At 45.5% G+C, this 27,995-nt stretch overlaps 1 long non-coding RNA gene across 3 annotated transcripts; it reads left to right on the top strand.

Moving 5' to 3' along the window:
* Positions 1-3: 3 nt before the first annotated feature.
* On the top strand, positions 4-27,958 carry LOC122913359. Of its 3 annotated transcripts, XR_006385713.1 has the most exons (4): positions 4-37; positions 18,919-18,997; positions 27,276-27,379; positions 27,717-27,958. It is a non-coding gene; the product is annotated as an uncharacterized LOC122913359 (long non-coding RNA). The 3 variants fall into 3 exon arrangements; XR_006385714.1 differs by lacking the exons at positions 27,276-27,379; positions 27,717-27,958 and adding an exon at positions 24,213-24,681; XR_006385715.1 differs by lacking the exons at positions 4-37; positions 18,919-18,997 and adding an exon at positions 26,515-26,663.
* The last annotated feature ends 37 nt before the right edge of the window (positions 27,959-27,995 follow it).

Here is a 27,995-nt window from a genome sequence, read left to right as displayed (position 1 = left end):
CTGTGGATTTTTCATATATGGCATTTATAAGGCTGAGGTAAGTTCCCTTTAAACCTACTTTGCTGAGGGCTTTTATCATGAATAGATCTTGTGCTTCATCAAATCCTTTTTCTGCATCTATTGAAATGATCACATGGTTTTTATCCTTTCTCTTACTGATGTGGTGTATTACATTGACTGACTTGCATGCGATGTATCCTACTGACTGATTTGCTGATGTTGAGCTACACCTGCATCCCAAGAATAAATCCCACTTGGTCATGATGAATAATCTTTTTTAATGTATTATTGGATTTAGTTTGTTCATATTTTGTTGAGGATTTTCACATCTGTATTCCTCAGAAATACTGACCTATAGTTTTTTGTTTTTTGTTTTGAGTTCTTTATCTGGTTTTGGTATCAGGGTAATTCTGGCCTCATGGAATGAATTTAGAAACTTTCCTTTCTCTCTATTTTTTGAAATAAGGTGAAAATAGGTATCAACTCTTCTTTAAGTGTTTGGTGGAATTCACCTCAGAGAGAGTGGCCTGGTCCTGGACTTCTTTTTATTGGGAGTATTTGGATTACTGACTCAGGTTCACTGCTGATAATCAATACATTCAGATTTTCTATTCTTTCTGATTCAGTTTTGAGAGGTTATATGTTTCTAGGAACTTATCCTTTTCTTCCAGGTGGTCCAATATTTTGGCATATGGTTTTTCATAATATTTTTTATAATCTTTTTTTTCTGTAGTTTTGGTTCCTATTCTTGCATTTCTGATTTTTATTCTATGTTATTTTGATGAGTCTGGATAGATGTTTATCAATTTGTTGATCCTTTTCAAAGAAATAGTTCCTGGTTTCATTGATCTGTTCTGCTGTTTTTGTTTTTGTTTATTTCTATATCACTTATTCTTACTCTAATCTTTATTTCCTTCTTTCTGTTGGTTTTGGGTTTTGTTTGTTCTTCTTTTGCTAGTTCCTTTAGGCATAAGGTTAGGTTGTTTAATTGAGATTTTTCTTGCTTCTTGAGGTAGGCCTGTATTGCTATAAACTTCCCTCTGGAGCCATTTTTGCTATATCCTGAAGGTTTTAGACTGTTTTCATTTTCATTTGTTTCCATGTATTTTTAAAATTTCCTCTTTGATTTCTTAATGGACCCATTCATTATTTAGTAGCATGTTACTTAACCTCCATGTATTTGTGTTCTTTCTAGATTTTTTTCGTGTGGTTGATTTCCAGTTTCATAGCTTTGTGAGGTACATGGTATTATGACTTAAATCTTTTGAGTATATTAAGACTTATTTTGTAGCTTAATATGTTATCTGTCCTGGAGAATGTTCCATGTACACTTAGAAAGAATATGTATTCTGCTGTTTTAGGATGGAATGCTTTGAATATATCTATTGGATCCATCTGGTCCAATGTATCATTCAAAGCCACTGTTTCCTTGTTGATATTTTGATTGGATGATCTATCCATTGATGTACATGGGGTGTTAACATCCCCTACTATTATTTTATTAGTATTGATTACTTCCTTTATAAAGCTTGTTATTCGCTGCCTTATGTATTTGGATGCTTCCATGCTGGGTATGTAAACATTTACAATTGTTATGTCTTCTTGTTGGATTGTTCCCTTTATGATTATGTAGTGACCTTCTTTGTCTCTTGTCACAGCCTTTGTTTTAAAGTCTAGTTTGTCCCATAGAAGTATTACTACCCAGCTTTTTTTTTTCACTTCCATGTGTATGATAAATGCTTCTCCATCCTCTCTCTTTCCATCTGCAGGTGTCTCTCTAGGTCTGAAATGAGTCTCTTGTAGGCAGCCTACAGATAGACTTGCATTTTTATCCATTCCATCATCCTATGTCTTTTGATTGGAGCATTTAGTCCATTTACAAATTATTGATAGGTATGTACTTATTGCCATTTGTTTCTTCTTTTATGGTTGTTTTTGTAGTACTTTTCTTTCCTCTCTCATGGGTGCTGGTTTTCTTTAGTGATATACTTGGATTCCCTTTTCTCTATTTTTTGTATATCTATTACTGGTTTTTAATTTGTGCTTATCATTAGATTTATATATAACATCTTCTGCATATAGCAATCTGTATTAAGTTGATGGTCACTTAAGTTTGAACCCATTCTAAAAAAAAAAACTAAATTTTTACTCCTTTCCCAGCCACATTTTTATATATGTTTTTATACTGTATATCCTTTTATTTTGTGAATCCCTTGACGGATTTTTATAAATATGCTTAATTTTAGTGCTTTTGTGTTTCCTACTTTTCTTATTCCTATGTATGGTCTTATCTTCCACTCAAAGAGTCCTCTTTAACATTTCTTGTAAGCTGGCTTAATGTTGATGAATTCCTTTAACTTCTTTAGGTCTCCTATTCTGAATGAGAGCCTTGATGGATAGAGTATTCTTGGTTGCAGATTTTTTCCTTTCAGCACTTGGACTATAGCTTGACACACTCTCTGGCCTGCGAAGCTTCTGCTGAAAAATCAGCGGACAGCCTTGTGGGGTTTCCCTTGTATGTAACTGTTTTCTCTTGCTGCCTTTTTTTTTTTTTTTTAAAGATTTTATTTATTTATTTGTAAGAGAGAGGGAGAGCGAGAGGGAGCACAGGCAGACAGAGTGGCAGGCAGAGGTAGAGGGAGAAGCAGACTCCCTGCCGAGCAAGGAGCCTGATGAGGAACTTGATCCCAGGACGCTGGGGTCATGACCTGAGCCGAAGGAGCTGCTTAACCAATTGAGCCACCCAGACATCCCTCTCTTGTTGCTTTTTAAAATTCTCTCTTTATCACTACTTTTTACCATTGTAATTACTATGTATCTTGGTGTGGACCTCCATGTGTTGATTTTGTTGGGGGCTCTCTGTGCCTTCTGGATCTGTATTTCTTTTTCCTTCCCCAGATTATGAAGTTTTCAGGTATTATTTCTTCAAATATAGTTTCTCCCTCCTGTTCTCTCTCTTCTCCTTCTGGCACCCCCATAATGTGAATGTCATCACCCTTGATGACAGTGTTGTTGAGTTCCCTTAATCTATTTTCATGTATTATTATTATTTTTCTCTCTCTTGTTCAGCCTGACTCTTTCCATTACTCCATTGTCCTGGTAACAGATCCATTCTGCTTCCTTTAGTCTACTATTTATTACATTTAGTTTTTTAATTTCAGTTACTGAGTTCTTCATCGCTAATTGGGTTTTTCCCATGTTTTCTATCCCTTTGTTGAGGGTCTCACTGAGATCCTCACTCTTCTCTAGTTCAGTGAATGTCTTTGGGACCATTACTTAAAATTCTCTTTTGGACCTATTTGTTCTTCTCTGTGTCATTTAGCAATCTTGCTGTGATTTTGTCTTGTTCTTTCATTTGGGATATATTCCTCTGTCTTCTCATTTTGTCTAACTCTCTGAATCTGTTTCTATGTGTTGGGAAAGTCAGCTGTGTTTCCTACTCTTTTTTTTTTTTTAAGGATTTTATTTATTTATTTGACAGACAGAGATTACAAGTAGGCAGAGAGGCAGGCAGAGAGAGAAGAGGAAGCAGGCTTCCCGCTGAGCAGAGAGCCCAATGTGGGGCTCGATCCCAGGACTCTGAGATCATGACCTGAGCCGAAGGCAGAGGCTTTAATCCACTGAGCCACCCAGGTGCCCCATGTGTTTCCTACTCTTGAAGGTAGTGGCCTTATGAGGAAGAGGTTCTGGAGTGCCCTGCAGTGCAAGGTCCCCTCTTCTCCAGAACCTGGAGATGTCTTCTCCAGAACCAGGGGTGTCTTCTGTGTGTGTTGTATGTTATGGCTGAGCTGTGTCTACCTTCAGTCTACCTGGGTGTAATGGCTCTCTTTGTCTGTTGTGGGCAGTGTTTGGTCCCTGTGGTGTTAATGGGCCAGTCTGGGGCTGATTTGGGCTTGAACTGAGTCAGATCAGGTATTTGCCAGAGCTGCAGGAGCATGAAACTGCAGAGTGTTCTCCCTATGTTTTCCCCTGAGAAACTTTCATTGGTGGGCAGGGCCTGTAGTCAGACTAGATGTCTGCCCCCAGCTCACTGCTTGGGCCAAGTGGGACTGGTATATGTGTTTATCTTCCCCTCTCCTAAGGGCTGAGGTCAGTTTGGTGAAGTGCTGGGCCCTTTCTGGGGTGCTGGCACACCACCAGGCTTGTGGCTCTACTTCAGATGGACTGCTGCTGCAGATGGTCCACAGCAGGGGTGATTTCATCAAGGCCTGGACCAGTCTGCTATAGGAACGGCTTTGCAGCTAATGGGAAAACTGCTGAGGCCAAGATGGATGGGGTGTGACTGCAGAAGACTGGGGGCTGGAAGGACTCACTGTCAGCAAGCTGGGTGGAGAGTGTTCACACTGCATTGGTTTCCATATGTGTCCATGTATCTAGGCTGCAGGTCAAGGGAGGGAAATAGCACCTGTTTTGTTCTTGGAGAGTTCTTCCAACAACCCCTGCCCTTCCAGCACCCACTCTGAGATTAGCAAACAAATCTCCCTCCTGTGTGCCCCAGACATTTTTCAAATTGCCGTTTCTATGCAGTATCTTCGCACTTATCTCTTTGAAAGCAGGCAATCAGCTTCCTATCCCCCTCTGGATCTCCAGTGATTTTAAATTTTTAAATTTTTTAAAAGATTTATTTATTTTAAAGAGAGAGAACACACAAGCAGGAAGGGCAGAGGGAGAGGGAGAGAATATGTCAAGCAGACTCCATGCTGAGTGTAGAGTCGGACATGGAGGTTGATCTCACAACCCTGACATCATGACCTGAGCTGAAACCAAGAGTCTGATACTTAACCTACTGGGCCACCCAAGTGAGCCCACTGATTTTTAAAGTTCCAGATATTAAACCCTGCTGATTATAAGAACTCACAAAGTTAATCCCCTCTGATTTTCAAAGCAAAATGTTGTAGGGATTTATCTTCCCAGTGCAGGTCCACTGTGCTTTGAGTGCCTGGTGTGAGTTCTGCTCCTCTCCCCTCTCCATGCCTACATCATCCCTCCAGTCCACAGTCAGATACCTGGGGTCAGTCTGGCTCCTGATCGAGTCTCCACCCTTCCTACCCTTTTCCATAGGACCTCTCTCTACATTTCTATGGCCTCTTAAATCTCCATAATGTTAAAGGTTTTAATTAACCAGGAAGATATAAAATCTAAATTTATATGTATATAATAAATAGCATAACATCAAAATGTATAAAGCAAAGAATGACATGACAAAGAAATTGAAATCATAGTGAGATATCTGCACACACCTCTCTCAATAAATGATAAACCAGTCAGACTCACAAACTTGGTAAATGTGTGGAAGAGTTGAGCAATACAATTGAATAGAGAAACCTAATAAACATAGAAGATTGCCCCCAACACCTACATATTACCCATTCTTTTCAAGGATACACAGGTCTTTTAAGCATAATGATGATATGTTAAGCTATAAGGCAAGTTTTGGCAAATTTCAAAGATTTAAATCATACATAGTGTGTTCTCAGACCATAGCACAATTAAGATAAAAACCAACAAGATATTCATGAAATTGCTATGTTTTTGAAATTCAAAAGTAGCTTTTTTTTTTAAAGATTTTATTTATTTATTTGACAAAGAGAGATCACACGCAGGCAGAGAGGCAGGCAGAGAGAGAGAGAGAAGGAAGCAGGCTCCCAGCTGAGCAGATAGCCCGACGCAGGGCTTGATCCCAGGACCCTGCGATCATGACCCAGGCCGAAGGCAGCGGCTTAACCCACTGAGCCACCCAGGCGCCCCTCAAAAATAGCTTCTAAAGGAATGCTTTACGTTGTTCAAGGGAAAATAAGAGTTTTGGAAAACTTGTTTTGGGTGCGGGGCAGCTCACCTGCAGCCCCATGGTGTGTCACAGCATCGCGGTGCAGAAACTGGCCGACTGGGACTCACCACGGGCAAGTTGAGAAAGTGCAATTCGTTCTGTCCCTTTGATAGACTTTCGTGTTTCTGTGCCAGTGTCTTGTTATTCACATATTTTAGTTTTGTAGCGTGTTCTGACAGCAGGTGGAGTGAATTCTCTTTTATTGCTCTCTTTCTTCCAAATTATCAAGGCCATTCTTGTACATCTTCTTTTCAGAACCGTAAGATCAGGTTATCATGCTCCAGCCTGTTTTTTTGAAAAAAAAAAAAATGTTCCAGAAACATTATCATTAGCCAACTTTACTCACATCTGTTGGGGTTGGGAAGATTCTAACAAGGGAAATGGTGAGGCCTGGCCTAATGGAGGTGGGGTGCAGAGAGAGGGCACAGGGAGATACTGTAGAGTTGTTCTGATGGGAAGACTTCACAGGTCAAATGGTCAAGGCGTTTGGGAGGATTGTGAAGTAACTGGCATTATTCTCTTTGATGACTCAGCTGCCCACAGCTGGAAACCCCACCTGGCTGCTGTGCACACCATCAGCTGATCAGCAGCTTACCCAACAAAGAGAAAACAAGACTTACGATTCCTGAGCTGTGGCTCTTCCTCTCTCTTTTTATGTTTTATTTTGTGTGTCTAAGTCATGTTTTTGGTTTGTTAGAGGACATGAAATCAATCTTTTGATTTTCCTTGTATACAAGCAAATGAGTAGCCAATAATTACACCCTTTTGGGTTATTACTTGACAGACCATTATAGCTTTAAAAAACTGCTATATTTTCAGCTGGAGCTACTAATTGTTTCCATTAAAATTATTTTAGTTATGTAAATAACCATTGAAAAAGATCTTCCTTTATGTAATATATAACAAGAAGTGAACAAGATTTAAATAAAGAAAAGCAGTAACATTTTCCCAAGGAATATAAAAAGAGACCAGAATAAATGGGAAAACATATTACAGTCTGTGGCTAAAATTAGCCACTCAGGAAACGACAGATGTTGGTGAGGATATAGAGAAAGGGAAACCCTCTTACGCTGTTGGTGGGAATGCAAGCTGGTGCAGCCACTCTGGAAAAGAGCATGGAGGTTCCTCAACAAGTTGAAAATAGAGCTACCTATGACCCAGCAATTGCATTACTACGGATTTACCCTAAAAGATACAAATGTAGTGATCTAAAGGGGCACTTGCACACCAGTGTTTTTAGCAGCAATGTCCACAATAGCCAAACTATGGAAAGAGCCCAGATGTCCATCAACAGATGAATGGATAAAGAAGATGTATTGTATATATACACCAGAATATATATCTCAACCATCAAAAAAATGAAATCCTAACCATTTGAATGATGTGGATGGAATTAGAGGGTATTATGCTAAGTGAAATAAGTCAATCAGAGAAAGACAGTTGTCATATGATTTCACTTATAGGTGGAACTTAAGAAAAAAAGAGAGGATCATAGGGGAAGGGAGGGAAAAATAAAATAAGATGAGCTCAGAGAAGTGAAAAATCATAAGAGACTCTTAACTATAGGAAACAGACTGAGGGTTGCTAGAGGGGGGATGGGCGGGGAAGGGGGTAACTGGCTGATGGGCATTAAGGAGGGCACGTGATGTAATGAGTACTGGGTGTTGTATGCAACTGATGCATCCCTGACCTCTCCTTCTGAAACCAATAATACACTATATGTTAATTAATTGAATTTAAATGAGATAAAATTTTTAAAAAATTATGTTCTACAACATTCTATGTTGTACCAATCTCTAAATCCAGTGAAATCTCAAAATCTAAAAATTCATTGAGGGCCCCAACAAAGCAATAATAAAAATGTAAACAATGTAATAGAAAAATTTGCAAAAGATATGAATAGGAAATTCTCTAACGAAATACAAAAATGGCTAATAAAAAATGAAAAGAAGCTTAAATTCATTAATAGGGTGTACCAAGATACATATACAAGGGGTCATTTGCAGAATTATTATCATTTTAAGAATTTGAAGAAATGAGTATCAATTGTGAAATAGTTAAATGTATTATAGTTGATCCTATTAATTTTTTTTAAGATTTTATTTATTTATTTGACAGAGATCACAAGTAGGCAGAGAGGCAGGCAGAGAGAGCGGAAAAGAAGGCTCCCTGCCGAGCAGAGAGCCCAACCTGGGGCTAGATCCCAGGACCCTGAGATCATAACCTGAGCTAAAGGGCAGAGGGTTTAACCCACTGAGCCACCCAGGCACCCCAAAATGGTGGTTTTTAAAAAATGAGACAGATCTGTATTTATTGATCCAGAAAGACCTGTAATGCATATTTTTAGGGGAATCGAGTTGCAAGAACTACAGTATTATCACCTTTATGTTAAAATAACACTACATTTAATCGTGTGTGTGTGTGTGTGTGTGTGTGTGTGTAATTCTAAGGAAGAAGATATGGAGAGCTTACATTGTTGAGCTTACATAGGGAGCAGACAAGTAGGGGCAGGCAGATTATGGGATCCTCTACTTCTTACTTAATACGCTTCTGTATAACTTACATGTGTTACTACAAGAATGCACTTCTGCATCTGCTATATAATTAGGAAAACAGAAATATTGGTATGCATAACACAGACTAACTTGGCTTTAATATTTTTAATATTCTTTTCCAGTTTTAATATTTCTTTTTATCTGCTAGTTTGTATCTTCATGGATAGGCATTTCTCATATTGCTACATGTTAAAATAATTCTTGTGCCTCTGTAATATTTCATATTCTGAACAAACCATAACCTCAAGTCTTCTGTTGTTGAACATTAACCAATCTTATGAAGAATACCATCCACCTTACTTTCCCCATGGTTTTGAATTCCTTCCTTGGGATGGAATTCTTGAAGTTGGATTGTTGAATGGAAGGATATGAACCACTGTGCGCTGGATAGCATCTTCTCAGTCTTCCAGTGAAAGCACAAGCCTCTGTCACATATGGACAGTTTCCCATGCTCTATTTGCATATGGGAACTCCCACTGATTCTTGGTATTAATTCGCTTCCCACTCTCTTGCATGCAAATTGTAGTCATTAACTCTTTTTCTTCTAAAAGAAGAAATACTTTAATTTAAATAAATTTAATTACTTTAATTTATTTACAAAGAAAAAATTTAAATAAATAATTTAAATTCAAAGAAATACTTTAATTAAAAAATTTAATACTTTTAGGTTGATCATATTTTCTAAAACAACAACAACAACAAAAACCCTAAAAATATGCAGTACCTTTATGTATCAACCTAATGGAAGAAAGAAAACAGAACTCTGCCTCCTGTTATGCTTACGTATTATTTTAGCAGTTGAAAATCAGAGCGAAGTTGCCCAATAAAATAGGTAACCTCCATTGTTAGAACATGTATTTTCCTCTGCGGACTCTATAAACCTATTTTAATTTGAATGCAGAAAACGTGCCCTGAGTAGTCTTAATTTTCCGGAGTTGGTGCCCATCCCTCTGTGGTCCCCAGAACAAGCAGGCCTTGTAGGTGCGTCCAGAAACCGCAGTGAGCGATGCTGTCAATAGGTGGCGCAAGAGGACCAGCTCACAGCCCTGCGCCGGCTCCAGGGGACCCCCTTTCTGAGCTCTGGAGGTTGCTAAATCCTTTACAAGAGAGCCTCGTGAAGTGCATGCAGTCTTCCCTGCTTTCGAATCAAGAAGAATGATTTAAAAACATATTTCAGTGGGAGAAAGAGTAAAATTAAAAACGCTGTTTCCTATCTCACCCAGGCATCCTTCACCCACAATTTGGTTTCCATCCATAGGAACTGAGCTCTTCCCAGGTAGTGCATTTCCTCCAGCCTGGAATATTTACTCAAATAATTCTTCAGGGGCCTCGGGGGTGCTGTCAGCTCTGGCGTTCACCACAGGACGTGCAGACTCCTGGCAGACAGTGGGGGACCCTGCTGGCTTTGGCTCCGAGGTCTCCCACTATCAGGGCAGGCATGGGCACTCTGAGTGTGGTCCCTCTCAGAGACAAATTCTCCTCCAGGTAAGCGTGCAGGTAAAGGTTGACTCAGACCCACAGGTCTAGGAACAAATGTTTATTTTCTGAGAAAGTCGTCTCAAATTTTAAGAAGGAAAAGAGATTTTCCTAACTTGCCAAATAGTGGAGTTCAAACTTGGCTTTATTGGTCAGAACAATGTTACCGCCTGTCTTGGACATCATCACCTGAACCCCCGTCCTACCCTTCTTTGCATGTTGGCCTCTCTGAGCCAACGTGGATGAGGGAAGAGCTACCTGCCTGGGACCTTTCCCTTTTAATGAACCCTCCCTCCAGCACGTAGAAACCAGGCTCCCTTAACTCTGAAATGTCATCTTGTAAGGATTAGGTGTTTAGGTTTCTCCTCAGCCTTGCTTTATGGGAGGTTAAGTTGGTAGCCTTACTCTCCTGTTTACGTGAAAAACCAAGATGGGAGGATTGTGTTGCTCAGCGGTAACTGCAAATATCACACGATTGAAGGTGTAGTCTGGGTGAGAGCAGCCCATGTGTAATAACAGTATGATCCTCACAGAATGATGGCCCCACCCAGTAACTGAATAAAGAAGGGAGTTCTTCCTTTTTGAGGCACAGATCTACCCAATCTGGACCCGTGAAGACTTTGTCTCCATTAAAACAACATTTATAGGGCTGATCATTTCAGTGGCTGTAACTGACTCAAGTAAATGGGACCTTGTCAGCAGCAAAAACTTTGATTTCTCCCTTTTGCATGACACAACCATAGGACCAGGGTGAATTTTCCTCCACAAAATAGGTCAGGGAAATTTTTTTTTTAAGAATATATGCTTCTTTATTAAAACAATTATTATATATATTCATTGTAAGATATATTAGTAGAATTAATAATTTAACTCATTAACAGAGACATCATAATAGACAGCTATGTATATCCATGCTTTTATATATTTTCTTATTCACAAAGATGGCTTCATTATATACACTTATTTGTAAACCCTTTTCCCCCTCTTAATGGCTATATTGAAAAGCCTTTTTTTTTAATTTTTTATTTTTTATAAACATATATTTTTATGCCCAGGGGTACAGGTCTGTGAATCGCCAGGTTTACACACTTCACAGCACTTACCAAAGCACATACCCTCCCCAATGTCCATGGTCAGGGAAATTCTTATAAGGCTGGGCAATGAAGCAATGTTTCCAGGGGCCTCAGGCCAGTATTTCTCCGGAAAAAAATGGAACTCTCAGCGGCCTCACAAACAGGAACAAACATTGCCCTCTGGGTAGACAGACGTTATTAAGGATGCAGTTCAACCAGACATTTGATACACAGCGACCAGAGAGAGCATTTCTGACTACTGTGGCCGTGAGTCCCAGCTGCCTGACCTCTGCAGCTGCGCAGGGGCAGCTCTGTGGAACTGGAAGTGAATTCTGGAAAGGGCACGTGGCTGAGAATCTTGATTCCTGTCGTCATGTCATCACTGCGTACTTTCTACCGAGTGCTGACAAAGCCCGACAGGTTATTCTTCAATAACATCACCCAAGGAGTATGGCTCTTGTGTTCCTGCTCCCAAAGAGAACCATTTGGAACTTAAGCCCCTTCGGAAACTGACTCTTCCCATCAAGAGAAGAAAATTCATTCTCATCTCCCATCAGTGACACAGGGCAGAAGAGACAACTTAAAGATTTAGGAGAAAGGGCAGTGCTACAAAACCGGGCAAATAAAGGAAGAAATCCTTCCCAGATCAAACTTCATCTTAGGCTGACAGTTTGCAAAGCTCATTAGAGAAAGCAAGAACTCCTTTGGCATATAATTGCAGAACACTGTGAACTTACAGTGCTGTACCACAGGGAAGCATGTTCTTTGATGACCTGTCAGGTAAGTCTAGCATTTGTCAGACTCAGCCCCCGGCAGAGTACTCTGGGCACAGAGGAGGCAGGGACGGCATCACCAGAGAACCACAGAAACCCCAGCAGAGCAGAGTTCACGCTTGTCCCCACACTCAGCCACGGGTCTTTATCAACTGATACTGGAAGCGAAGGAGTGATCCACATCAGAAATTCACAGCACCACGTGCGGTTTTTTGTACGTAGTGTTCGGTCGCTGCGGAGAAACCTGTATCCAGCTCTTGTTTCCGAGCGTGGTTTCGGCTGTCCTCCACTCCCACACTAGTTCCTTGAGGCTGGTGAATTGTGAAAGCCTTGGTGGTAGGGAAGAGAGGACTCCTGTAGGGGCATCCGCCCAGCCCTGAGATGAGCTTCGGAGGTAGGGCAGGTGCGGTGAGCAGTGGCTGCCATCTTCTTCTCTCCTTCCCTAATGTCACGTGTCCCATTTCTTTGGCACTCCTCCCTCCAGCCCCTTCTGGCTTCCACTGAGCTTTTTCTCTCTTTGCTTCTGTGCAGACCCCAACCATCCTCAACTCTTACTTTCTGGGCACCCGCAGCATGTGCCTGTCTGCACCCGTGTCTCCTCTAGCCTCCAGCCCCATCTTCCCAGACCACGAGCAACCTGCCCAGAGGGCCCATCATTTTATGGCCCTTAGTCTGTCTCTTCTTTGTGTCTATAGGCTCTGGAGGTCAGGGATTGTATATCCCTGTGGTCCTACTGCATCATACAGTGTCATTTTCAGCTAATACTTAATAGTAACAACAGTTACCATTTATGGAACTCTGCGAAGGGACAGGCACTCCCTGAAACATGCAACATACTTTGCTTCTTTGGAGATACAAGGAAGGTTTTCCTCTCTCTCTTTTACCAACAAGGAAACCAAGGCCCCAGAAGCTAGGTAACTAACTTGCCCAAGGTCACACCATCTGCTTGGATCTGGAAACTGGAACTTGACTCTTCTTGCATAGGGAGTCCTGGTCCTAACTCATCAGGTGTGGCTTTGCTGGTCGACGGACAGGAGGCCTGTGGCATCTCTCAGTGCCTCGGTGCTTCTCTTTCCTGTGCCCTCTGTCTCAGCATCATGCAGGGGTCGAGGGAGGTGCTCCAAGTGATCTCACGGGGCCCCAGGACCTTTGCAAGGGTTGATGGCTGGAATGTACTCTGGAGCCCTGGGAATGTGTTTCCAGCTCACAAGCCTCCTTCGGGGAGGAATTGGGGCAGATGATTGAACAACTATTCTCTCTCTTCCCATCTGCCTTCTCCCCACAGAGGATTTCTTTTTATTTTCTTATAACTGTCTGGGTTTAAGGAAACCTGTAGATATTTCCCTTCTCCAGCTGCAGCAAGAATGGCGTGGATGTTTCAGATTCTTGGGCTTCTTAGAGATGGGTCATGTCAACAATGCTCTCCTCTTCGGGTATTAAGTAGTATTAAAGATTGTTAGTCAGAGGCTCTTCCTGCCATATGGTGAGGTTGAAATATGACCCATCATAGTGCCTTCTAAACGACAAATGTAAGATAACAGTAATACTGAAGCATAAATTATCATCATTAAAGACTAATCATTTATCCAGGGCTTCTGTTGGCTTTCTGTCAATATGCTCAGTTTTTAATAAGTGTTGTCTCATTTAGTCACCAAAACCAATCCCCGTAAGGCAGGTAGAGACTGGGGACTCCTGGGGGGCTCAGTCAGTTGAGCGGCTGACTCTTGGTTTCAGCTCAGGTGATCTCGCGGGTCCTGGGATGGAGCCCGGCATCGGGCTCCCTGCTCAGTGGGGAGTCTCCTTTTCCCTCTGCCTCTGCCCTTCCCTCACTCCGGCTCATGCTCTCTCAAATAAATAAATAAATAAATAAATCTTCGGGGGGGAAAAAAGCCACACAAGTACTTACTAACTGTACAACGTAGAGTAAGTAGCTTACTGTGCTTCTGTGCACCAGTCTGCAAAATGGGGAGAGCATTAGTACCTGCCTCATACTGTTATAATGATGCTGCGATTAAGTACATAGAGGGGTTGGCCCAGTGCCCAAGATGAAGTGTGAGCTCAAGCATTCTGTGCCCTCATTCCCATTTTACAGCTCAGGAATCCGAGCCCCGGAGACACTTGCCCAAGTTCACAGAGTGGGATCCAAACCTAAACCTCAAAGGGACATCCTTTATCCACTCTGCCATACTGCCTTGCTTAGTTAATCATTGGGTCAATTAAATAAGTTAATTATTTATACGGTGTCTTTTGTCCCCTCTCTCTAAGTGTCTGGAAATGAACTCAACTGGTGAGGGCCCAGGGCCTCGAAGATCAAGGTCAGTTGATGCATCCCTCAGAGGCCATCCTGCAGCCCACACAAGGATGCAGGATGGCGGGGCTGAGGGATGCGTGGGTGAATCCACACATGTCCATCACCACTATCGGAAGAAAGCCTAGCTCCAGTGAGAGGGATCCCGAGTCCTCGTTTGCCCTCGCTGGTCTGGATTTGTTACCGTCTCCCTGGCTTCATTATTAACAGTGCCCTCTCATTCTCAAACAGTGTTGGTTTAGACCATCACTAACTGTTTAGACAGTTATGTGGCTGTCCTACCAGAGTGTGTCATCTCAGCAAACAAAGGGCGGTGTGCTCTCATCATCTTTTGGTGCCTTGCCTCTGTTCAGACTGACCACAGCCATGTCTTGTCCAGCTGGATTTTTTCCCTACCGCTTCTTGCCACTTGCTCTAAATTGTATCCCTCCATACCTCCCCAGCTACTTTTGCTTTCAGATTCTTGGTGATGGCCTGGTGTTTAAGGAGGGTAAATGGCGTCTGCATCCTGGATCCACCACACACTTGTCACTTTCTTTCTGTAAGATCTTGTTCCTCCTCCGCAGAGGGGGGCGTGAGGCCAGGCCTCGCCAGGGTGTTATAGTGGGGTGCTCGGTAACTCTTAGATGCCTGCGAGTCATATGAGTCAAAGAGATAATGGGCTGGTCCAGCTACAAAGACGAATACTCTTCCTGGTTTTATCACAGTTACCCCTGCCGGGCACCAACATCCCACCTGAAGCATGGTGAAGGATGCTGGGACCACAATACGGAAGGTCTTCATAGAGTATTTCATTCCTCAGCTGAAGGCTGATATTCCAAGTCTGGGGTAGGCAACCTACTGGTATGAATTGTGAGCTGCAGTGCCCGCCCCCTGCCCAGACCTATCAAGCTATCTGGAATTCAAGTCCTGATTTTTTTTTTTTTTAAGATTTTATTTATTCATTTGACAGATCACAAGTAGGCAGAGAGGAAGGCGGTGGGGGAGGGGAAGCAGGCTCTCTACTGAGCAGAGAGCCCGTTGCGGGGCTCGATCCCAGGACCCTGAGATCATGACCCGAGCTGAAGGCAGAGGCTCAACCCACTGAGCCACTCGGGTGCCCCTCAAGTCCCGATTTTTGCAAGGTGTTGAATTTTTCTCAGCTCCTAAGAAGATACTGTTAACCTCTCAGAGTATCTGGGTTGCCCCCGGCAACTCAAGGAGCCCTCATGCAGTGTCCCTCACCCCAACCTGGTTTCCTAGTATGGTGCACCTGGCTCTAGACTTGTCTTTGCAATCTCTGCAACGCCTCATCTTTCGGGGAGCTGCTCTTTGCTTGGCATGATTGCAGAGGTATGAAAATCAAGCATAAATGTAGTGGACAGATGCTGGTTTTTACTTCCCATTACCCATCCTCCCCTCTCTTGGTAAGAGCACTTGCCTTGTCTCTACAGAACCCCCCCCCCCATCTTTGGGTGGGGCTGACCCCTCTTCTCCACTCCAGCCACCTGTGCATGACGGAGGCCTCTAGTCAGAGCCGCAGTGACTGGTTCATGGAGACTCCATGACTCGACTTAAGCCAATGAGAAGCAGTCCTGAGATTTTTGCTGGGCTGGTGGGGCAAGAGGTGCTCCTTCCTCAGGGGTTAGGAGGACAGTAGAGAGTTACTGCAGGCGGCTTTGCCACCTAAAAATGCAGCAAGCACAGAGAAATCTCAAAGCTGGCGATGGAAAGTACATTTAGGATGACATTGCTCTGGCACCCGATCGAGCTGTGCTTGAAGCCCATCCACCCTGATTACTGAGCCAGTTAAATCCTCTTTTATGCTCACACCATTTTGAATTAAGTTTCCATTGCTTCCAAACCCAGAAAGTCCTGGTTAATGTCACAGGGAAATGTGTTCTCTCTCTTGAAAGGCTTACATTTTAACAATAGACATGTCTTCAGCCCGAAGAAATGAACTGGTGCGAGAGGATTTCAGTCATTGGTGTCAACCGAGGTGGCCAGAATGTTCTGAAGTGGGGTCAGGAACTAGGGACTCTCAGACTCTGCCCCTACCAGGGACTGTCCTGTCTCCCTGGCATTGAGACTGACCCACCTTGAAGGACGGCCCCTGTCAGCCCAAGAGAGAGCTCCTTGGCTGTCGGAGGCCTGAGGTAACAGCCAGCCCCGTGTGATCTCTCCCTGTGAGAACGCATCTCACCGAAAGCCACACAGATCGCTCGTCCTTGTAATCAGCAGCAGCAACCCCCGCAGGCAAATCAGGAATATTACTCTGTGAGGATCCGCTGAGGGGGCAGCTTGGCCTAGAAGTGTCCTCTCTCCTCCTCCCTCCACTTCCCGGCGTTCCCATGTTTAGCATTCAGACAGGCGGCCAGACTTGGCAGGAAGAGTCTATTTTTCTGAAAGTTAAAACTGCTTTCCCAGCTGGCCGCGGGGGAAGGGGACAGTAAAGAAGAGCAGGTCACATACCAGACCAACCTTCTTGTCTTTCTTTTTTTCTTTTTGTAAATAAGAGTGGCTGTCCTCCTTGTTTTCTCTGAAAGAAGATCACTTTCTGCAGTTTCTGCAGGCAGAGACGGGGCTCCTCACAGCCCCTCTCGGTGGGTGGGACCCAGTGAAGGACACAAGGCTGAGGAACAAAATCCAGTCTCCGAGGAGCACAAGAATTCTTTTCACACGGACATCAGTTCCATCCATTAATGGCTCACAAATGAGTTCAGACTCTTTTTTTTTTTTTTTTTTTTTTTTAATCTGTGGGATTGTTTTAAATTGAGCTCCAGAAACAGACCCTCAGAGCAGGATTCATGTGTAAGTCATTTATTAAGGAAATGCTTCCAGGGGAAGCCAGCAAGGAAGGGGAGGCCAGACAGAGAAAGGGAAGAACCCATGCAAACCCCCATCCTCAGCCTGACCCCCCCCAAGGGAGAACTGGGGGGTTAAGTTGTGCCTCAGAGTGTGTCCCCATGTAGGGCAAGGATGCTGGGCTGTCAGACCCCCTCATGGGTGGCTGGCAGTCCCAGGTTGTAGCTGGCCCTGGAGGAAGGGAAGACAAAGACTTCCAAGCCCTTCTGGCCCTCTGAGCTTATGAGCAGAATGACTCTGTAGATCCAAGGCAGTTAGGAACCAAAACACAAAGCAGGGGTCGAGGGGGCAAGCCACACACAGATATGGTAAAAAGACACTAGGTATCTGGGATGGGCACCAACAGTGCTCAATGAAGACTTAAGACAAAACACCACAAAATTGTGGCTGGGCTCCCCCTTCTGGGGAAGAGTAATGAGCCATGAAGTAGCCCTGTCATTCTTTGAGAACTACCACTATCCTCTCCACTCCCCACCCTGCTACCCCCACTCCCACATGCACACAACCCAGCCTTTCACAGCTGACTTCACTTGCCTCCATGACCACGACCAAGTCGAGAAGATTCTTTCTACTGAGATTTTGGTCTGGAGACTGAGAGAATCATTTTTAGTCTGGCTGTTGGCCTGGATTGGCGTGGTGTAGACTTAGAAGAGGGGTCACCACTGTGGGGTGGCCAGGCTTGGACGTAGACCCGGTGAAGCCAAGAAAACCGACCCACAGGGAGAAAGAGGAGTATATAACCAGATTAATAGCTAATAAATATTAAGGGCTGGCTCTGCCCCAGGCACTGTTTCCACATGGATGAGCTCATCTGATCCTCAGCACAACCTCATGGAGTGGGAACTCTTGCTGTTCTCATCCGAGTCCCGGGCACTCATGTCTCAAGCGCCTTGAGTAAAGGTCACGTAGCTTGAAGAGGGGCAGTCAGGATTCAGTCCTCTGGTGTAACTCAACAGTCAGGCGCTGCCCAAGACCAGGAAGGCAGCTGAGCCCTCAGAAACCCAGGTTAGACTCTGTGGCAAGCGAGGGCCAGACAGAGGAGGGGTCATAGCTGCCCCGGGTTTCCGGGATATCCTCTCCCTCACACACCCGCTGGAAACGTTTGTCCCACCATCTTATAATAACCACGCTCCACTTGCTTTAAAAAAACACAATGTTCAGGTTATGTTTATGGTGATTGCTATTGCTTGCAAGGAAAAGACTCTTAGGGAGGACCCCTGCTCTTGTTGAAAATAGAGAAAAACCTGAAGTTTATTTTCAGCTCTTTCCAGTTCCAGAAGTTTCCTGTCCTCATGCCTCAGTTTGGGTCATAAAGATTTGGGGGGTCTTGGGGGGTCATAAAGATAGATTGATTTATAGAGCATGAGTGGGGGGAGGGGCAGAGGGAGAGAGAGAATCTCAAGCAGAGTCCCTGCTGAGCCCGGAGCCCAACATGGGGCTTGATCCCACGACCCTGAGAGCATGACCTGAGCCAGGTTCAAGAGTGGAGCACTCAATCGGGTGAGCCACGCAGGTGCCCCCACTCTTGCACTCTTGGGGATCATAAAGGAAATTTTCAACTTTTCATGTCTTGTGGGCTCCCAGGGAAGCTCTACTTTAATATTCACCAAGGTCAGACTGACAGAGCTAAACCTCAAAGTGTGGACTCTATTTCTGCCCTGCACATACTTGTGCATCTGCTTCGTTAAAAAAGAAAAGAAAAGAAAGAAAGAAAGAACCAAAAGGACCCTTCCAAACACAAAGATAAAAACAAATCTCCCTGGTTCCCATAAGATTAAGGTCGTAGAGCCTTGCACATACTAAAAACACAAGATGAAGTCTGTCACTTTCTGGAATGTCTTTTGTCCTAATGATTTGTAACTCTTAATGTTAAATACACACACACACACACACACACACGTACATATATATATAACCCCAGATCAAATGTTCCTTCCCCAGAGCACGCTCTTCTTTGTGAAGATCGTATATCCTAGGCAGCTGTCCTATCTTGGGCTCAGATAAAACTCTTTTCCTTTCTCTTTAAAAATTTTAAAAATGTTGGTTCATTTTGTGTCGACAGGTGTTGGAACAGGCAGTGGCTGGACAATGCCACGTTACCAGCTGGGGAGACGTCCGCTTTGCACCCTCTGATTTTGAAGGTAAACATACCCCTAGGAGAGAACGTCCCCCAGGGGATGAGGCCTTTCAGGTGGAGGTGGGATAAGCGAGAGACAGTGAGGAGCCCGAAACTCTAGGAATTTTGGAATTCTGTGTTTCGATTAGGGCAGAGTGGCCTTATTTTCTTTCTCCAGCTGTGAGAAGAGCCAGCTGAGGTGCTCCGTGTCCAACAGGAGAACCCAAGCGACCTACACAGTGGAAGAGAAAATAGCACAAGCCTGACAGCTTTGTTTATAGTTAAGACGATTCTGTCTCCTGTAATAGTCACATTCTATAGCCAGTATAACAAAGTTTCTATTGCAAGCCCGTATTACAAACTTTTTATAGAGGACCAAACCAAATTTTATTTTAAACTACTGACTAGTAGGGGTGCCTGGGTGGCTCAGTGGGTTAAAACCTCTGCCTTCAGCTCAGGTCGTGACTCTCTGCTCAGCAGGGACCTGCTTTCTCTCTCTGCCTGCCTCTCTGCCTACTTGTGATCTCTGTCTATCAAATAAATAAATAAAATCTTAAAAAAAAAAACCCTTCTGACTAGTAAAGGGAACTTATGATGGTAAGAAATGGAATCTATAGAGATTTAAATTCGATGAAGAACTTCTTTCCTTCTCTGTTGCACTTTGTTTATAATGCTCCTTAACTGTAATGTGTACATACTATAATACACAGAGACATATATAGTAAAAATGTATACTGGAATGGAAATCTTCGAATCTTGTTTATATTTCCTGAGTCAGAAATTTTCAACAAAGCATTTACATTCTTCAAAAAGTTACACTAACAACTATTCAACCCTTGACATCAAAGATAACCCTCGACATCGTAGCTTCTATTTCTGTATATTCGGTGTGAAAACATAGGTCTAAAATCTCTGATTTCCAGAGTTAACCTGACAAAGTCAACGCCTTATCAGAAGATCCCCTACACAGGACAGTATGGATGTAAAACAAAAGAGTAAAGACGTGTTTCTGCCAACTGTCTCAACCACAGAAGGTGGGAGTGTATCCCAACTGGATTCCACTCTCTCTGATGCCATAACAGAGAGCCACAGGCCTTCAGGGCAAGTGCTCTCCCAGAGCCTGGACACGGCCTCTGATTTCCTTCAATGCGAGCATTCTAGAAAGCTACTATTAAGCTATGGGTGATGGCATCCTTGTTACCATCTGTACCAGTCTATGGGTTTGGGGGTTGCAAATTGCAGGATCCTCTGGCTAATTCATGCAAGAAGAGTGTTGGGTACGGTAACTGACAGCTCATAACATCATCGGGAGAACTCAAGGTGTGCTGTCTGAACTCAGAAGCACAGGCCAGTTAATGGAACTGGGTGGGGACCAGAAGCATCCAGCCTTCGCCATGATCAGGAAGCTGCTGAGTCCACCAGCTGCCCTACCCCTCCTTGCTTGAGGAGAAGACCGACAATGGGCTTGCCGCACAGTCCTCTCTCCCGACCAGAGGCCGACAACTTGCTTTGCCCACTTGCTCCTCCCAGACTCACATCGGATCTCCTGCTTGATGGGCAGGTGAGTCTGCAGAATCCTGGCACTGGTCATCCTCCCAGAGCCGGAAGGCACGCTGGGAGAGGGAGCGATAAGGACTGAGCTCACCTGCAGTGCTCATTTCAGGATGAACTTACAGCATCGGGTGTTGGAAGAAAGCACAGGATTATAAGAAAGAACTGTATGATACAGAAATTGGAATGTGGCAGCGTTCACCACAGCTGGCCAGGAGAGAAGGGGCCTGGTGAGACAGCTGGCCAGGTCTCTCCAGAAGTAAACCCTAAAACGAAGAGAGAGACTCTGAGCAATCAGCCACCCTAGTTCACCCGGGACTGGGGGGTTTCCAGGACATGAGACCAGCCGTGCTCACATCTGGCAAACCAGGAGGAACAAGTTATCCTAACTCCAGGACACTGACCATTGAGATCAACCAACTCACTCACTGGCTCAGATTTTTCTCTCACCCAGCAAATGTCTGATGATAATGAAGCCTTCTGGGTGTGTAGAATAAAGCTCCCAAATCATTCGCCACAATGTCTACCATGTGCTACTCACTCAATAAAAGCTTTTTTTTTTTTTTCAATATTTTCAAAGTTTCACTTTTAAATATCTTGACCAGTTAACCCAAAGCTCTCTTTTCATCAGTTTCTCTTCCTCTCTGTACAGGAATGGATTTCCTGTCTGATTTCTATTTTCCTGTTGCGGTTTTGCTGAGTGTGAGGTAGTGCCCAGAGACAGGTCTTCCAAGTGCCTTACTTCTTGGTTAGGCCCTGGTCCTCAACACCCCACCCTGGGACAAGACAACCCCATGAAGGCTGCTTCCCGCCCTCTCTGAGACGCCCAGGGGCAGTTTCTGGGCTTTGGAGATACCACTGTCCTTTGGCGTCCTTGCATGGCCACACCCTGTGGCGTCACGGAGCATCTGTGATACCCCTTTGTCAAGCCTGCTGTGGTGAAGGGAGGAAGCATGAGATCTCTGAGGAGGAGGAGGAGGCAGGACACCCAGGGGTGAGGGAGGCCCTCACATGCCAGAACAAGTCCCCTTCTTTCAGGACTAGAAGGTCCTGTCCTGCCCCCACTGTGGAGCCTCCCCGCAGCCCTGCCCTTCAGGCTGCGCTCCGCCCCAGACCTTCCCTCCTTCTTTGGCCACCTGTCATGTCCTCCTACAACTTAGTGCTCACGCGTCTCTGGGCGGCCGTACCTTTCTCCTCATTGCTCTCCCCCTCTTGATATCCTCCAGTCTTTCAAGGCTTAGCTCAGATGCAGCCGCCTCCCCAGACCTGCTTTGGCTTTTTCCTTCCTGTCAGGATCATTTCATCATCTGGGCTCCCAACTGACTCTGTGGGACTCCTCCAACACCGACCCTGTGGGATCTGGCCATACAGTTATTTGTGAATCTGCATTCTTCAGAGGATTTTAAGCTCTCCAAGGCAAATCCGTGTTTTATTCATCTTCATACACTCAGTGCCTACAACAATAAAAAAAAAAAAAAACCTGAAGGGGATGAACCTAGTGAAGAAAACACGTCAGAGCTACTTGGGTGAGCTCCCTCCGGCAGGTGGGACAGACGCCTGTGAGTCCAGGACCCTCAGCAGAGACGTCCAGGGGGGCCACCCCTCCCTGTTAGTTTCGATAAGGAAAACATCTCTTCCCTCCCTGTCCTAAAAATATATACAAATATACATGACCCCCATCTGGTAAATATCCCTCTGGGAACAAGCCCTTTAAACCTTTTGAGACTCTTTTATTTCATGGCACCATTTTAAAACACAGTCCTTGTTATGCTGTTGGCTCACACATGAAATGGAATGTTCCAGACATTGCTAAGAAATGCGTGTATTTCGTATGTGAGAAGCCTGATTTGCAACGACTTGTGCACGTGGAGAGAGTCCCCAGCTGTGTGCCAGAACAAAAGGGTGTTAGGATTGCCTCAGAAACAAACTGGTTTGGGGGCACTGATGAGACTTTTCTGTCCTTTGCGTCGCTGCTTCCCCTTCCGTGAAGTGAGGGCTGGGGCAGTGACATCGAGGTCTCTCTGGCTCTGGAGTTCTGGGAGGTTCCGATTCTTCGATCACTTCAGGATGAAAGAAGAGAAGCTACCTTCAGATCATGGCATCTTTTACCCCTTCTCTTCTGACAAGGCTGAGAAGGGTACAGCCCCACTAACACTGGGATCGAAGAAGACTTGGAAGTTGATCATTCAGTATAATGAGGAAATGCTTGTCCTCTTCCTCTCGAGGACCCCCAAAGTAAGCTGCCGCAAAGGTGACACAGACCCTGCCCGAATGCCTTTCTTCCCTCCCATCGGGCTGCCGGAGGAGCTGAGCCAACGGCCGCCTCACTCTCATTCCCCTGGGGAGGCCATGGGTGTCGGTCGCTCTGCGCATAATCGATTATGGTGAAACTAAAAATATCTGGGCCCTTCATTACAGGAGAAAATAAGACTCTCCTTCGGTGAGGCCTGGCAGCAGTTGTCCGTTTACAGGGCTTGGGGACAGACATGGGGTCGCTACTCAGCGAGCTCATACCTGAGTGATTCCTGGATTTCTTTCCCTGGGTGCCACCCCGGACCCCGCCTCCTAAAGCTTCAGCTCCGTGCACGGGCACTTTCCTGTCTTGCGCCCCTCTCCCCGGGGCTGAACATCTTCCTCACCAGTCTCTTCCTCTCCACTCTCATGGCAACAGTTAGCTCGTGAGGTTAGGGAATTTGGATTTTATCCCAAGAGTCCTCCACCTTCCCCAACCGCTTTCAGTGGTGGCGGTAGGTGGTCATTCCAGGATTTTCAAAGGATGGCTCTTTTTTTCTTTTTCTTTTTTTTTTTTAATTTATTTGACAGAGATCACAAGTAGGCAGAGAGGCAGGCAGAGAGAGATGAAGGAAAGCAGGCTCCCCGCTGAGCAGAGAGCCCGGTGTGGGGCCCGATCCCAGGATTCTGGGATCATGACCTGAGCCGAAAGCAGAGGCTTTAACCCACTGAGCCACCCAGGCGCCCCAAGGATGGCTCTTTTGACCAGCAAGTGGATTGGCGTAGGCAGCCAAAATGGGACACAAAGATGCTAAGGTAGTTTGCGTGACAGGAGACGGTGGCTTGGGCCAGGACGGGGACTGTGAGGATGGCTAGGGAGCAGATCAGAGAGGTGACTGGGAGTAGAACCCCTAACGTGGGGCCTGAGGAGCAGAGAGCGAGGAGGAGGGCCCAGCTCGCTGGCTGCAGCAACTGGATGGGAGGTGGAGCTGCTCACCGAGACAGGAAGGGCTGTGGAGAAGCCAATGTGAGGGAGGAAGGGGAGAGGGAGAGAGGACAGTGATGGGCTGGAAGGGGCGAGAAGAGCACACGGAAAATGCAGGCACTGGCCTCGCTTTAGCCTCATGCTTCTCTCTCAGAGGCCAGCTCACAATTCTGTCTCTGCTCCACAAAAACCATCCCCCAGCAATGTTCTAGGCCTCCAAGCTCCTGTGAAACCAGGAGTCAGCAGCAGTGGAAAGAACCTTGTATTGAGGTTAGGGGATGGGCTGGAGGAAGGCACAGCCAGGATCCATCCATCCAGTCCTGCTGTGCCAACTTTTACGTGTCACAACTTTTCGAGCCTTGGTTTCATCTTTTCTAAAATGAGATTTTTGGACGTGATGTTGTCTAAGAAGGTTCTCTAATAGTTGTCAAATGTTCTGATTCTTTATTACTCCATAATTCTCTTTCCCAAGGCTATATGCTGCGTATTTCAAAATGGACTGGAAGCACCACCCATCAGAAGCACTCACGATGTAATGCACAGCGTGTGGTTACACAGCAGTGCTTTTTAATTACTCGGTCTGAAGAGTTAACAGAGGCTGCAGTTACACTCAGAGCCAGGTTGTCTGAATTCAAATCTCATTTCAGTCACTTGCTGGGCATGTGATCACGGCAAATCACTGAACTTCTCGGGCCTCAGTTTCTCCATCTGCAAAATGGGCTCAGGATTATTATGATAGTATTATGAATTAATACATGTGAGGCACCGTATGGATTCGATAATTATTATCTGAGCAACCATTCTTGGCCTTCACTTTCTTAGCTACTTATGAACAAGAACATGGGGGAAATGAAATAAAAGCACATATCTCCTTAAAGCATGCAACACAAAGCCTGTTTCTTGGTGTTTTCATTCCATGAGTGTGGGTAGACAGCCAGCCGGAGAACCACAGCAAGAACCCAGCTCCCACTCCCTTTCCAGTTTCCAGAGAACAAGCTGAACCCTCTGTCCTTTGCATGTTCTTTTGTGGCAGGAGAGAAACCAATTTAGTGCTGTGCTATTCTTTCCTCCTGGTGTTTGATAAGCTTTTATTTAAAAATAATACCAAGTTTTCCCTTAGTGGTTTGCTTTAAAAGTAGCACAATGTGCTTTGTCTCAGTGCTTTCCATCCTCCACAGAGTCCTTGAAGGTCTGTTTCTCCCCAGGACAGTTTTCAAGTAGAAATAAACACGCTGGCGTGCTTTCTCCCGAACCTAACATCTAGTTTCCGTTTATTGCAAATGAGTTGAAGGGAAAAATATGAAGAAAGGACCTCATAATTATGCTTCCCCCCTCCATGTTCTTTTAAACACGTTGCTCCTAGCAGAATCTCTGTGTTTGCCATGAAATTCTGCAGCTTATGGAAAATTTAATAGCAACATGGGCCCAGAGAAGAGTCAAAATTGATATTCCATGCTTAGCATGAATGAGAATGTTCCTTGGGAGGAGAACGTTCCAGGCATGCAAGGGTATGTGCTTAATGGAGGAAAATGTGAGAGTCAAGAAGTCAGAAGAAGGAACCATATGGTGCGAGCTGTGGGTCCAGAGAACGGCCAGTGAGAAGGAAGAATGAGAAAGCATGGCAGCTAGTCCTCTGCTTCTTGTTCTGGTCCCCTCCCCACCCCCGAGTCTCTCCGTGATTATAATGAGCAAACAGGCCAGATAGGCATTGAAATGCACTACAGAAGAGGAAATGCAAACTTTTCAACTGCCTTATATCCTGGAACTAACTCTACTTTTCTGCTCCCTCTGGCCTGCTGTTCTCCCTCAGCTGCTGCTGCAAATTATGTACATCAGAAAAGCAGTGACTCATGCAGCAGAGGCTTGAGGAAATGTGTGGCTTAATGAGGAAGAGAGAAGGTCTGATGCTGATTGCATAAAAAAAGAAGAAGAAGAAAACGCTTCATTTGGTATCACGTACTATAGGCTCAAGTTCATTGCTGGCACAGACTTTGAAGGGCCCAGGGTGAACCAAGGTGGCGGAAGGGAGCTTCGTCTGTGAGCTTCCTCTTCTCTCTTTGCCTTGTGGTGGCCACCTGATCTGATTTATGGCAAGTGCCATGTAGAGCGGGACTGTGTTGCTGGGAACAATGGGGCAGGGGGTCTCCGGAGCAGACCAGATGGTGAGAACATCCATTCCTAGGCCCTTATCGAATACGGGGGTTTCTTCTACTTCCTGCATCATTCCAGGGGACTGTGTCCATTTGCAACAGCCAATACAACCTTCTCAGTGGCTTCCGTCCTTAGATTCCATCCTGATCTTGGTCTCTTCCACTCCCTACTCCAGAAAACGAAGCTTGAGAGGCAGGCACAGTCAGGATCCTGAGGTGGTTGTCTCACCCGACTGAGCCCCATGGGACCCTGAATTGCCAAGTCACTACATTTGGTATAAAGGGCCCCATCCCCCCCACCCCCGCCCCACCAGGTGGCGGTTTTTCAGGCTAACAAAGATCACTCGGAAATAGATTCAAGGACTCTGAGCAGCCCCTAGAAGCTGGCAAAGGCAAGGAACAGAGTCTCCCCTGGGGCCCTTGTGTTTCATGCCACTACCTTGGTGGCAATTTGTGATGGCAGCCCTGGGAAATGAATACTCTGGAGTCTTGATATAAGGTAGCCCAGACGCCCTCGCTTGGCAGATCAGGCACCGAAGGCCTGGAGGAGTTTGCCGATGTGGGTGAAATTTGCGTTGCTGGTCAACAGGAGCCGCTGACAAGGAGCAATTTCTTTATGTGGGACCCCGTTCTAAGCCCTTGACGCGTGTCCCGTTGTGACATCAGCAGAACCACAAGGCAGCGGCTGTCGTTCTTACCCCCGCTGGCAGGTGAAGACACCTGATGTCAAAGGCAGGAGGCGAGTCAGCAGGCTACCAAGAGTTTGCTCCCAGGTATTTTGGAATTGACTTTACCCCTGCTTTACTAGTGAGCTTATGGGGGAACCTTCCAACACCTGCCAACCCCCAGAGTTATTTAACTTTATCTCATTTCATCACACCAACCCTGGGAGGGCTGTAGGTTCTTTCCCTTCTGAGCTGAAGCCAGCAAGGCACAGGGACATCAGTGACGCCCATCTGCCCCCCGACTCCCACCTCTCAGCAGCTCCCCATCCCCCTGCTGTGGCCCGGGGGGATACACAGTAGAGACACGACATGTTTTCTGCCTTCAGCCAGATGCTGGATTCTCCTGGGCTACATTTGGGGATTGGAGTTGTCACTTTTTTCCAGTTGGAACCTCATGGCAAGACTGTCCCTAAGGCTTTGATCAAGAGCTGTTGGCTGTCTGGAGCAGGGGGGCATTGCGTAGGACAGAACAACCCATCATGAGCGTATCCTCTCTCTCTGCAATGTCTGTAGAAGGCAGTTTGGGGACTGGGGGTCCTGTGTCCAGGCTGTTTTTATAATCAACACAGAGTCTTGAGTTAGACTGTACATTTATTCAGGGTGGTGGAGACCGGGGAGGCAGAATGCCCCAGCCACTCCTTAATGTCACCAATTTCCCAGGCAAAACACTGTCTGCGGCAGCCCGGGGAGAGGGACTACACGGCACCTGTCACCGAGAAGCAGTCTCGCTATTCGGACACACAGTCAGTCAAACAAACGAACAAGTAAGAGCTTTAACCGACGAGGGCCATCTGGTCGCTGGCCAGAGTGTGAGGTGCGCAGGGGGTGTGGGCTGGCCCCATCGTGTGACTTCAGGAATGCATCACAGGAAAATGAGATTTCAAAGTGGGTGGGTGAGGAAGGAGTGTGGTCCTTGATGGAGAGAAAAGTGTGGGGAGAGACATGGGCCAGCAGGTTCAAGCAAGCCTATTTGAGGACCGTGAATCAAGCAGGTTCACTGGCATAAACAACTCACGGGGGCACCAACAAGTTTTTAGGTTGGTTGTCACTGAACCATTCATTCACTCAACAAATATGCATTTTTCCCCCACTCTGTGCCAGGTGCTAGGGACCCAGCAGTGAAGAAATCACGTGCCCTAAAACGTGAGGGCCATTGCCCTGATTTTGGCTCCAGCCATCCTGCCCCGCGTTCCTGGCAGCCAAGCTCTGGTCTTCAGTCCCGCCTGCGGAGAGGGATTCCCATTTCAGGCCATTCTTCCTGCAGACACGTACACCTGCCCTCCCCCAGCCAGCGCCCAGCTCTGCTGACGTGCAGCCGACACAGGAGCTCCGCTAGAATAAATTACCGCCCCATCATCTTCATGCATAAAACATGGCCCA

Source organism: Neovison vison, chromosome 1 (assembly GCF_020171115.1).
Source record: "Neovison vison isolate M4711 chromosome 1, ASM_NN_V1, whole genome shotgun sequence".
NCBI lineage: Eukaryota > Metazoa > Chordata > Mammalia > Carnivora > Mustelidae > Neogale > Neogale vison.
Note: the sequence above shows the minus strand (reverse complement) of the source record. Positions and strands in the feature narration are given on the sequence as shown.